We start from the raw sequence: 12,173 nt of genomic DNA, 5'->3' as shown, positions 1-12,173 counted from the left end.
ATGAAGATAATGAGGAACAACTAGATGAAGAGGAAGAAACTAAACCTACCCATGTTTTTGAAACTCGGGAATAAGGACCAGATCAACCAGTAAATGAAGCAGAAAACATAGCTAGTCCATTTACTACAGATGTTATAAATTTTCAATTTCCTAGGAATTTTGCTTTGCTAATGACGTTGACTCCTTATGATGGTTTGGTCGATCCAAAGAAGCATGTCAAGAAATTTCATTCTATGATTCTAGTAAACGGTGTTTCTGATCATATTTTATGTCAATGTTTTCCTACATTTTTAGATGGTCCTCCACTTGCTTAGTTTTCTTCTTTGTCTCCAGAATCTATTTTGTGTTTTCAGGACTTATCTAAGCTCTTTGAGGATCAATTTGCTGCATCCTTCATTTATTTTCATGATTGGGATTATTTGAGTACCATTAAGCAGGGGCAACATGAGACTCTTCGTGATTATGTTAGTCAATTCATAAAAATAATGATGAACATCCCTGATCTTCACCTGAAGGTACATCTTCCTGCCATTAAAAGTGGACTTCGTCCAAGAATGTTCTAGGAGACCATTTTTGCTACTAAACTAAAAACCCTAGTTGAATTCCAAAAAAAGGCTAGGGGACAAATGGAGATTGAGGAATTGATGAGCGGATATTTTATACGCTTTTTGGTAGTGTTTTCATATAATTTTTAGCATGTTTTATTCACTTTTTGTTATATTTTTATTAATTTTTATTCAAAAATCACATTTCTGGACTTCACTATGGGTTTGTGTATTTTTCTATAATTTTAAGTATTTTCTAGCTGAAATTGAGGGACTTGAGCGAAAATCTGATTCAGAGGCTGAGAAAGGATTGCAGATGTTGTTGGATTCTGACCCTCCTGCATGCGAAGTGAATTTTCTAGAGCAAGAGAAGCCCAATTGGCGTGCTCTCAAATGCGTTGGAAAGTAGACATCTTGGGCTTTCCAGCAATATATAATAGTCCATACTTTTGCCTGACATTTGATGGCCCAAACTGGCGTTAAACACCAGCCAGAGACCCTTTTCTGGCGTAAAACGCCAGAACTGGCACCAAAACTGGAGTTAAATGCTCAAACTGGTACCAAAGCTGACGTTTAACTCCAAGAGTGGCCTATGCATGTGAAAACTACAAAGCTCAGCCCAAACACTCACCAAGTGGACCCCGTAAGTGGATTTCTGCACTATTTGCACTTAGGAACTCATTTTTCTGTAAACCTAGGTTACTTGTTTAGTATAAAAACTAATTTTAGAGATTCGTTGAGGAACTTATGGCATTTTTAAATTTCATATTGTATCTTTGACGGCATGAGTCTCTAAACCCCATAGGTGGGGGGTGAGTAGCTCTGCTGTGTTTCAATGGATTAGTGCAATTACTACTGTTTTCAATCCAATTACGCTTGCTTCTATTCTAAGATATTCAGTCGTACTTCAATGTGATGAATGTGATGATTCGTGACACTCATCATCATTCTTAAATCCATGAACGCATGCTTGACAACCACTTCCATTCTATCTGAGCTCAACATAGTCATTGGGCGACAACTTGAGTGCGTATCTCTTGGGCTCCTGATCCACGAGTTTGACTGCTTCTCCTGACAACAGAGCATTTGAATCCGTGAGATCATGACCTTCATGGTAAAGGTTGGAAATAATTGGCAGCATTCCTGAGATCCAGAAAGTCTAAACCTTGTCTGTGGTATTCTGAGGAGGATCTGAGAAGGGATGACTGTGACGAGCTTCAAACTCGCAAATATTGGGTGCAGTGACAGTGTGCAAAAGGATAAATGTATCTTATTCTGACACAAGTGAGAACCAACAGATGATTAGCCCTACGAAAACTGTAGGTGGACCATTTTCACTGAGAGGACAAATTGTAGCCATTGACAACGGTGATCCACCAACACATAGCTTGCTATAGAAGGAGCCATGCGTGTTTGGAGAAGAAGACAGTAGGAAAGCAGAAATTCAGAGGGCAGAGCATCCCCGAAACCCCAACCTGTTCTCCACTACTGAATAACAAGTATCATATATTTCATGTTCTTTTACTTTTTGCAAAAAAAACCCTTTTTATTATTAAACTCCTGACTAAGAGTTACAAGATAACCATAGCTTACTTCAAGCTGGCAATCTCCGTAGGATCAACCCTTACTCACGTAAGTTATTACTTGGACGACCCAGTGCACTTGCTGGTTAGTTGTGCGGAGTTGCAAAAGTGTGATTGCAATTTCGTGCACTAAGTTTTTGGCACCATTGTCGGGGATTGTTCGAGTTTGGACAACTGAAGGTTCATCTTGTTGCTTAGATTAGGAATAATTTATTTTTGTTGGTTTAGAGTTTTCTGTTTGAGTCTAGTTGCATGTTTTAAGTTTGGTGTCAATTGCATGTTTTCATTTTCCTTCATAATTTCGAATTTTTGTGTTCCTTGTTTGATCTTCAGTTTTTCTTGTTTTGTGTCTTTCCTTGTTTCTCATGTGCATTTTTGAATTATTAGTGTCCAAAGTATAAAAATTTTTAAGTTTGGTGTCCTTTGTGTTTTTGTTTTCTAAAAAAATTTTCAAAATTTGTTCTTGGTGTTCATCTTAATCCTCAAAGTGTTCTTGGTGTTCATCTTGACATTCAAAGTTTTCTTGTTTGTTTTCTTTGTTTTGATCTAAAAATTCTAAGTTTGGTGTCATTTTATTGTTTTTCTCTTTCCTCATTAAATTCAAAAAAATATATCTTTTCCTTTATTTACTTATCATTTTCGAATTCCTTAGGTTCACTTAGTCAAAATTTTTTTAAAAATTTGGTAGTTTCTTTTTAGTCAAGTCAAGATTTCAATTTTTAAAATTGATCTTTTTAATCTTTTTCAAAATAAATTCTTTTTCAAATTTCTTTTTATGTTTTTCAAAAATCTTTTATAAAATTTTTCAAAATCCTTTTTTTCTTTAAATTTTTGAATTACTTGTCCCATTTTATTAGTTTGATTGAAAAATTTTAAGTTTGGTGTTTTCTTGTTGAGAAAGTTTCAATCTTTAAAATTTTAAATCATATCTTTTCCAAATCTTTTCTTTTCTTACAAGTATCTTTAATTTAGGACATATCTTTTTCAAAACTACCTAACCACTTTCTCTCTCTTCTTAATTTTTGAAACTCACATTCAATTTTTCATTTATTTTATTTTATTTTTCGGTATTCAAAAAATTAAAAATAAAAATATTTATTGTTTATTCACAATTCACATCATCTCCCTTTCTCCATCATGGACCTAAGTGGAAATGAATAGTCCAGAAGGACTCTGGGGTTATATGCTAACCCCACTACTGCTTCATATGGAAGTAGTATCTGTATACCCTCCATCAGAGCCAGTAGTTTTGAGTTAAATCTTCAGCTCATTATCATGGTGCAGCAAAATTGCCAGTACTCCGGTCCTCTACAGGAAGAACCTACTAAGTTTCTGGCACAGTTCTTAGAAATTGCTGACACAGTACGTGATAAGAAAGTGGATCAGGATGTCTATAGATTATTGCTGTTTCCATTTGCTGTAAAAGAACAAGCTAAGAGGTGGTTAAACAACCAACCTAAGGCCAGCATAAGAACATGAAAACAGTTGTCAGACAAATTCCTGAATCAATATTTCCCTCCAAAAAGGATGACACAGCTAAGGCTGGACATCCAAGGATTTAAACAAGAGGATAATGAATCTCTTTTTGATGTCTGGGAGAGGTACAGAAAGATGCTAAGGAAATGCCTCTCTGAAATATTTTCAGAGTGGGTGCAGTTAGACATCTTCTACTACGGGCTTACAGCAAAGGCCCAGATATCTCTAGACCACTCAGCTGGAGGATCTATACACATGAGAAAGACAATTGAGGAGGCTCAAGAGCTCATTGATACAGTTGCTAGAAATCAGTATCTGTACTTAAGTAGTGAGTCCTCCATGAAAGAAGAGGCTAAAGCAGTATCCACTGAACTCAGTCCTCCAGAACAAGTTACTGAACTCAATCAGCAATTACTTGCTCTAACAAAACAGTTAGCAGAATTTAAAGAGATGCTACAAGAAACTCAAAATGGAAACAAGAATATGGAAGCACAATTGGATCAGACAAGACAGCAATTATCTAAACTAATAATAGAAGAATGCAAAGCTGTTCATTTGAGGAGTTGAAAGACATTGAATGCCTCAACTCAAAGAAGCAGGAAGCCAAGGAAGGAACAACTGACAGAGGATGACCAAGCCATTGTCCAAAATCTCTCTGAGGATAGTAAGAGCCCAGAGAGGAATGATTCTGGCGTTCAAACGCCAGAAAAGGGTACAAAATTGGCGTTAAACGCCCAATGGATGGCCAATTCTGGTGTCCAAACGCCAGAAAAGGGTGGAAAATTGGCGTTAAACTCCAATCTAGCCCCCAATCCTGGCGTTCAAACGTGAATAAGGGATCAGACACCTGCAGGTGCTGATAACAACCCCCTTAAGCAGGCTTTTCCAACCACCTCTATAGGAAATAAACCTGCAGCAACTAAGGTTGAAGAATATAAAGCCAATATGCCTTATCCTCAAAAACTCTACCAAGAGGAACATGATAAACAATTTTTCTGCTTTGCAGACTATCTCAGGACTCTTGAGATAAAGATTTCGTTTGCAGAGGAACTTGAGCATAATCCTCTTATGCTAAGTTCATGAAAGAGATCTTAAGTCATAAGAAGGATTGAAGAGAAAATGAAAAATTTTTCGTCACCGAAGAATGCAGTGCAGTCATTTTAAAAAGCTTACTAAAAAAGCTTAAAGATCCCAGAAGCTTTATGATACCATGCACATTAGAGGGTGCTTGTACCAAGATAGCTTTATGTGACCTTGGGGCAAGTATCAACCTAATACCTGCATCCACTATTAGAAAAATTGGTTTGACTGAAGAGGTCCAACCAACCCGAATATGTCTCCAACTTGCTGATGGCTCCATTAAAATGCCATCAAGCGTAATTGAGGACATGATTGTCAAGGTTGGGCCATTTGCCTTTCCCACTGACTTTGTAGTGCTGGAAATAGAGGAGCATAAAAGTGCAACTCTCATTCTAGGAAGACCTTTCCTAGCAACTGGATAAACTCTCATTGACGTCCAAAAAGGGGAGGTAACCCTGAGAGTCAATGAGGATGAGTTCAAGTTGAATGGTGTCAAAGCTATGCAGCATCCAGACACATCTAGAGACTGCATGAGCATTGATATTATTGACTCCTTGGTGGAGGAGGTCAATATGACTGAGAGTCTCGAATCAGAGCTAGAGGACATCTTTAAAGATGTTTAGCCTGATTTGGAGGAATCAGAAAAAATAGAAGAACCTCTGATTACTCCTTATGAAGAGGAGAAGCCTCCTAAACCTGAGCTCAAACCACTACCACCATCTCTGAAATATGCATTTCTGAGAGAAGATGACACTTTTCTAGTGATCATAAGCTCTGCCTTAGAACCACAGGAAGAGGAAGCACTAATCCAGGTGCTAAGGACACACAAGACAGCTCTTGGGTGGTCCATAAGTGATCTTAAAGGCATTAACCCAGCCAGATGCATACACAAGATCCTATTGGAGGATGATGCCAAGCCAGTGGTTCAACTACAGAGGCGACTGAATCCAGCCATGAAGGAGGTGGTGCAGAAAGAGGTCACTAAGTTACTAGAGGCTGGGATTATTTATCCTATTTTTGATTGCCCCTGGGTAAGCCCTGTCCAAGTTGTCCCCAAGAAGGGAGGCATGACAGTGGTTCATAATGAAAAGAATGAACTGGTTCCTACAAGAACAGTTACAGGGTGGCGTATGTGTAGTGACTATAGAAGGCTCAATACAGCCACCAGAAAGGATCATTTTCCTCTGCCATTCATAGATTAGATGCTAGAGAGACTAGCAAGTCATCCATACTACTGCTTTCTGGATGGCTATTCAGGTTACAACCAGATTGCAGTAGATCTTCAGGACCAAAAGAAAACATCATTCACATGTCCATCTGGAGTATTTGCTTACAGACGGATGCCATTTGGCCTATGCAATGCACCTGCAAGCTTTCAGAGATGCATGCTCTCTATCTTCTCTGATATAGTGGAGAAATTTCTAGAAGTCTTCATGGATGACTTCTCAGTATTTGGAGACTCATTCAGCTCCTATCTTGGCCATCTAGCTCTTGTTCTAAAAATGTGCCAAGAGACTAACCTGGTTTTAAATTAGGAGAAATGTCACTTTATGGTGACTGAAGGAATTGTCCTTGGGCACAAAATTTCAAACAAGGGAATAGAGGTGGATCAAGCTAAGGTAGAAGTAATTGAAAAGTTACCACCACCTGCCAATGTTAAGGCAATCAGAAGCTTTCTGGGGCATGCAGAATTCTATAGGAGATTTATAAAGGATTTTTCAAAAATTGCCAAACTTCTGAGCAATCTGCTAGCTACTGATACACCATTTGTCTTTGACACAGAGTGTTTGTAGGCCTTTGAGACTCTGAAAGCTAAGCTGGTCATAGCACTAGTCATTTTTACACCAGACTAGACATTACCATTTGAACTAATGTGTAATGCCAGTGACCATGCCATTGGTGCAATATTAGGACAGAGGCATGATAAGCTTCTGCATGTCATTTATTATGCTAGTCGTGTTTTAAATGACGCACAAAAGAATTACACAACCACAGAAAAGGAGTTGTTGATGCACGGAAACTTGGCTCTCAACAAATTTCTCTTCGGCAAGTATACCGAATTGTCGTCAAGTAAAAACTCACAATAGAGTGAGGTCGAATCCCACAGGGATTGATTGGTCAAGCAACTTTAATTGGAGGAATGTTCTAGTTGAGCTAAGCAGAAATTGAGTTGAGAATTGCAGAAGATTAAATGGCGGGAAAGTAAATTGCAGAATCTTAAATGGGGATTTGGGGAGATGAACATAAAAATAAATGGCAGAAAGTAAAGAGAATGGGTTAGATCAAAAATGGGGGATTCATTGGGCTTAGGAGATGTTGCATTCTCTGGATCAAGTTCATTCTCATCTCTTCCTCAATCAATGCATTCATTGATCTCCTTGGCAATCTTAGGTGATTGGATCCCAATTCCTTGGCAACCCAATCTCTCTAAGCTTGAACAATTACCCAATTCCTTAATTTAATTGCTCATGGGAAAAGATAAAGTATGGTCACTGATTATACCACATGTATTTCCAAATCAAAGTGTTGGGAGGATTATATGTCACTATATCTGTCCAAACCCCAATTTGGTCCAACATGAGAAAGCATTTCTAGCATGATCTCCTCATCCATTTTCCAAGGCTCAGAGGAGATCCAATTATGGAGAGTTTCTTTTCCAAGACAACTAACCAATTGATTTAAGATCAAAAGCTTTCTAGTAAATCAAGAGAAAAAGAAGAAGAAGAAGAATGAAAACTATAATTGATCCATAAAATTACAACAGAGCTCCCTAACCCAATGAAAAGGGGTTTAGTTGTTCATAGCTCTGAAAATGGAAGACGATAGAGAAGAGTACATTCTAAAGTAAACTAGAAATTGCAGGAAAAGTAAATATACAGAGTGTAGTCTCCAAAATGCCCAGCTCCTTTCTAGTTGAAAACTACTCCTATATATACTACTTTTCTTGATCTTCTAGTCAGCTCCTCAAGTCTTGGGTATGGGCATTTGATCTTGAGTTGAAACAGTTACAATCTTCAGTGGGCTCAGCTTTGCTTGCAGAAAAAGTGTGAGTCAGGCATGGGTGGACGTTAGTTAGGACGTAGTGGTATTAACGTTAAGTAAAAATGTGGGTTCGAGAACGTTAGTGATGATAACCTTTTTCACTAACGCTCTAAACCAAATTGATCCACGTTAACTTCAACGTTAGTGGCACTAACGTGACCACTAACGTTGCCTCTCAGTCCTTCACAAACGTTATTGGCATTCACCTTTACCAATAACGTTGCTCTTTGCTTCTTTTCCCCACGTTAGTGATCCACGTTAGTGTAACTAACGTGGCCCTTAATGTGGGCATGCCCAAGCTTCGAGAGTGTTAGTGACACTTACCTTTGTCACTAACGCTTCAAACGCCCCTTCTTCCCACGTTAGTGTCTCACGTTAATTGCATTAACATGACCACTAACGTAGTGGTGATTGCCATCTCCAACGTTAGTGACAAAGGTGAGTGTCACTAACGTTGACCTATCATTCCTTGCTCCACGTTACCCTTCACGTTAGTGGTCTTAACGTGACCACTAACGTGGGGACTATTGGCTTAGCCCAACGTTAGTGACAAAGGTGAGTGTCACTAACGTGCGATTACTTTCTCCTCCCACGTTAGAGTTCACGTTAATTGGATTAATGTGACTCTTAACATGGCTAAGTGTGCCCTTTTGGAACGTTAGTGGTATTCACTTTTACCACTAACGTTGGAGCTCCCCTTTTCCTCCACGTTAGCTACCATGTTAATGTAATTAAGTGGCAACTAACGTGGGCTATGATTGCTTCGAAGGCGATATTAGCGATCACTTTTTCCATTAACGCTGCAAGCTTATTCCCATTCCACGTTAGTGGTCACGTTAATTAGATTAACGTGGCTGCTAACGTGGCTCTTCCTTGCTTCCTTTGTCCTGAAATCAAGCAAATAAAGTGCATCAAAGCTCTGTTCCAAGTCATGAGATCATGTGTTATCCATTTTATCATTAAATTCCTGCATAATTCTCATGAAATCATGTAAAGTTCACAATGTTTGCTTGAATCAAGATATAAGTGTATTTTTATCCAAAACTTGCTTATTTACTAAGAAAATGCATGAAACTACCCTAAAATAGTAAAGAAAAGGTCAGTGAAACTAGCCAAGATGCCTGATATCACAATACCAAACTTAAAGCTTGCTTGTCCCTAAGCAAGTGCTGAAGCATAAGAATGATGAATGAAATAACAAGAGAAACAAGTTCTTATTATAGAAGTCAAGTTCTTGGCTTATGGGGTTTCATGCTTAGCAACTTAGGTTTATTCCTTTACTGGTTTTCAGGTCCTTATCATGCTCTTGAATACTTACATGATTGCATCCTATGAGATCTTTATTCATTGATCCCCCTTTCCTTTCAGGGTTTATTGCATTTTTTTAGGCTAAGTGCTCTGTGAGGGGGCAACTCTTTAAGATAAGCTTTCAGCCAACACTCCCGAACCAGTTGGTTCAAGGTGCTAGGTGTTGAGACACCCCTAAGGACCTATTCCCTCAAGTCTCTCTCCCCCATACATGCACACCACAGGTACATGGTCTGTTATTTTCCTTCTTGAGACCTTGGTGTCTAGCACCTCTTTGGGTCACTAAGTGCTCTGTAGCAAAGGTTGCTCTTGATAGTGGACTTTCAGCTGATAATCCTGTGTTAGTTGACCCAAGTTACCAAGCGATAAGGCACCCCTGAGAGCTTATTCATCCAAGCATATCCCTTGCACAGGAGCATCACAGACACATGCCTCAATATTCAAACCCTTGGTGCCTAGCCTTATTTCTTATTAAATTTTCTTTCCTTTTTAAACTCTTATTATTCTTTCTCTTCTTCTTATTAGGATCTTGTTATTTGGCTAAACTTAATAGGATGTGCTTCAAGCATGTGATTTAGAGCATATAGTTGCCTATATACCTTGTTGGTGAACCAACTTAGCTAATCAATTACCATACCACAAACATTGAGAACTTACTTCACAAGATAAACCCCATTCTTGTTTTTCATAACATTTTCTTTCATTTGACTTAGAGGACAAGTATACATGTAAGCAAGATGAAAATGAAAGCCAGGGACTTAGACCAACACACTTATATGTGAATAAAGAGGAATAAGTAGAATATGAATGTCCCTGAGAACAATATTCAATCATACTTTCAATTAAAGTACTACAAGTCAGAGACAGTTAAATACAATACAACCTCTTGATGTCTTTCTGTTTCTTCCTTATCATCATCATCCTAGCTTTTGCATCCTTATTTGTCTCCTTGGATGATGATGTATGATTGTTCCATGAGATTGATTGAATTCCTATAAAACTATTGGAAGTTGCTTGTTCCCCAAGCACTTGAAAAATAGTTAGCATGCATGTATGCTTGTGAATTTCTGAACTTAATTTGGTGTGTGAACACCAAACTTAGTTCTTTGCCTAATGCAACAAGTTGAATATATGCAGAAACCTCATGTGCTTTTATTAAGAAAACAACTATGAACTAGAAAAGCAAACTATGCATTAGAGATTAACACCTGTCAAGTAGTTTCTCTGTTTGTTAGAGCAAATGCTTTATCATTGAAGGGTTGCAATGCACTCTTCAGATAGAGTCTTTGGTGGAATACCAAACTTAGAGTTCCACATTCACCCTTGGATTGTTTTGGTGTGCAACAGCAAACTTAGCTCCTCACAATACAGAGAACTCTACTTGAATCTTTTATTGAGACAATAATGAAAAGAAAACTATCTCAAGTTGGGTTGCCTCCCAACAAAGCACTTTTTTTGCGTGACGGTTGCTTCTTTAATTAAGATTATACTTTTGTTTGGGGTCTTCCCCTATGCTGCCCAAGTAGTGTTTGAGTCTTTGCCTATTCACAGTGAATGTCCTCCTTGAGCTTTCTTCCATGATTTCTATGTGTCCATAAGGTGAGACCTTTGTGACCAAAAAGGGTCCCGACCACCTTGATTTGAGTTTTTCAGGGAAGAGTCTCAGTTTGGAGTTATAAAGGAGTACATGTTGTCCTTCTTCGAAACTTCTTGGTGCCAGGTTGAGATCATGTCTCCCTTTTGCTTTTTCCTTATAGATCTTGGTGTTTTCATAGGCTTGAGACCTAAACTCTTCCAGTTCTTGCAGCTGCAAGACCCTTTTTTCACCAACAATAGTGCTGTCGAGGTTTAGTATCTTGAGAGCCCAAAAGGCTTTGTGCTCCAGCTTTAATGGTAAGGGACATACCTTTCCATACACCAGTTGATATGGGGACATCCCAATTGGTGTTTTGAAGGCTGTCCTATACCCCCAAAGAGCATCATCCAACTCTTTTGTCCAGTCCTTTCTTGATGCCCCCACAGTCTTTTCCAAGATCCTTTTTAACTCTCTGTTGGATATCTCGGTTTACCCACTTGTTTGGGGATGATAAGGTGTGGCAAGCTTATGCTTCACCCCATACCTTAGGAGTAGAGTCTCCAATGGTTTGTTGGAAAAATGATTCCCTTCGTCACTGATGAGGGCTCGTGGAACTCCAAATCTACTGAAGATATTCTTTATAAGAAAGTTTATGACCACCTTGTTGTCATTTGTTGGGGTTGCCACGGCCTCCACCCACTTAGATACATAGTCCACTGCCACCAAAATATACTTGTTCGAATATGAGGTTGGGAATGGTCCCATGAAGTCGATCCCCCATACATTGAATAGTTTGAGTTCTAAGATGAATTGTTGTGGCATCTCATTTATCTTGGGCAGATTTTCAGCCCTTTGGCACTCATCGCAGCTCCTCACCAGTTCCTTAGCATCCTTGAAGATAGTAGGCCAGAAAAACCCATATTGCAGCACCTTCGCTGCGGTTCTTTCTCCTCCAAAATGACCTCCATAGCTAGAACGATGGCAATTCCATAGGACCTCTCATCCCTCTTCTTCTGAAATGCACCTCCTAAGAATTCCATCTGAGCACTTCTTGAAGAGATATAGCTCATCCCAAATGAAATATTTAGCATCATTGATGAGTTTTCTTCTTTGATGTTTGTTGATTCTAGGAGACAAGTCAACAGTTGCCTTAAAATTGGCAATATCTGCAAACCAGGGTGCCTTGTTGGTGCACGAAATTGTGATCAATACTTTTCACAACTTCAAATAATCCCCGGTGATGAATCCAAAAACTTGGTGTTCAATACCATGGCATAAACACAACTTCGCACAACTAACCAGCAAGTGTACTGGGTCGTCCAAGTAATAAACCTTACGCGAGTAAGGGTCGATCCCACAGAGATTGTTGGTATGAAGCAAGCTATGGTCACCTTGTAAATCTTAGTCAGGCAAACTCAAATGGTTATGAATGATGAATAAAACATAAAGATAAAGATAGAGATACTTATGTAATTCATTGGTAGGGATTTCAGATAAGCGTATGGAGATGCTGCGTTCCTTCCGTCTCTCTGCTTTCCTACTGTCTTCATCCAATCCTTCTTA

This window comes from Arachis duranensis, chromosome 2 (genome assembly GCF_000817695.3).
Source record: "Arachis duranensis cultivar V14167 chromosome 2, aradu.V14167.gnm2.J7QH, whole genome shotgun sequence".
Lineage (NCBI taxonomy): Eukaryota > Viridiplantae > Streptophyta > Magnoliopsida > Fabales > Fabaceae > Arachis > Arachis duranensis.
Note: the sequence above shows the minus strand (reverse complement) of the source record.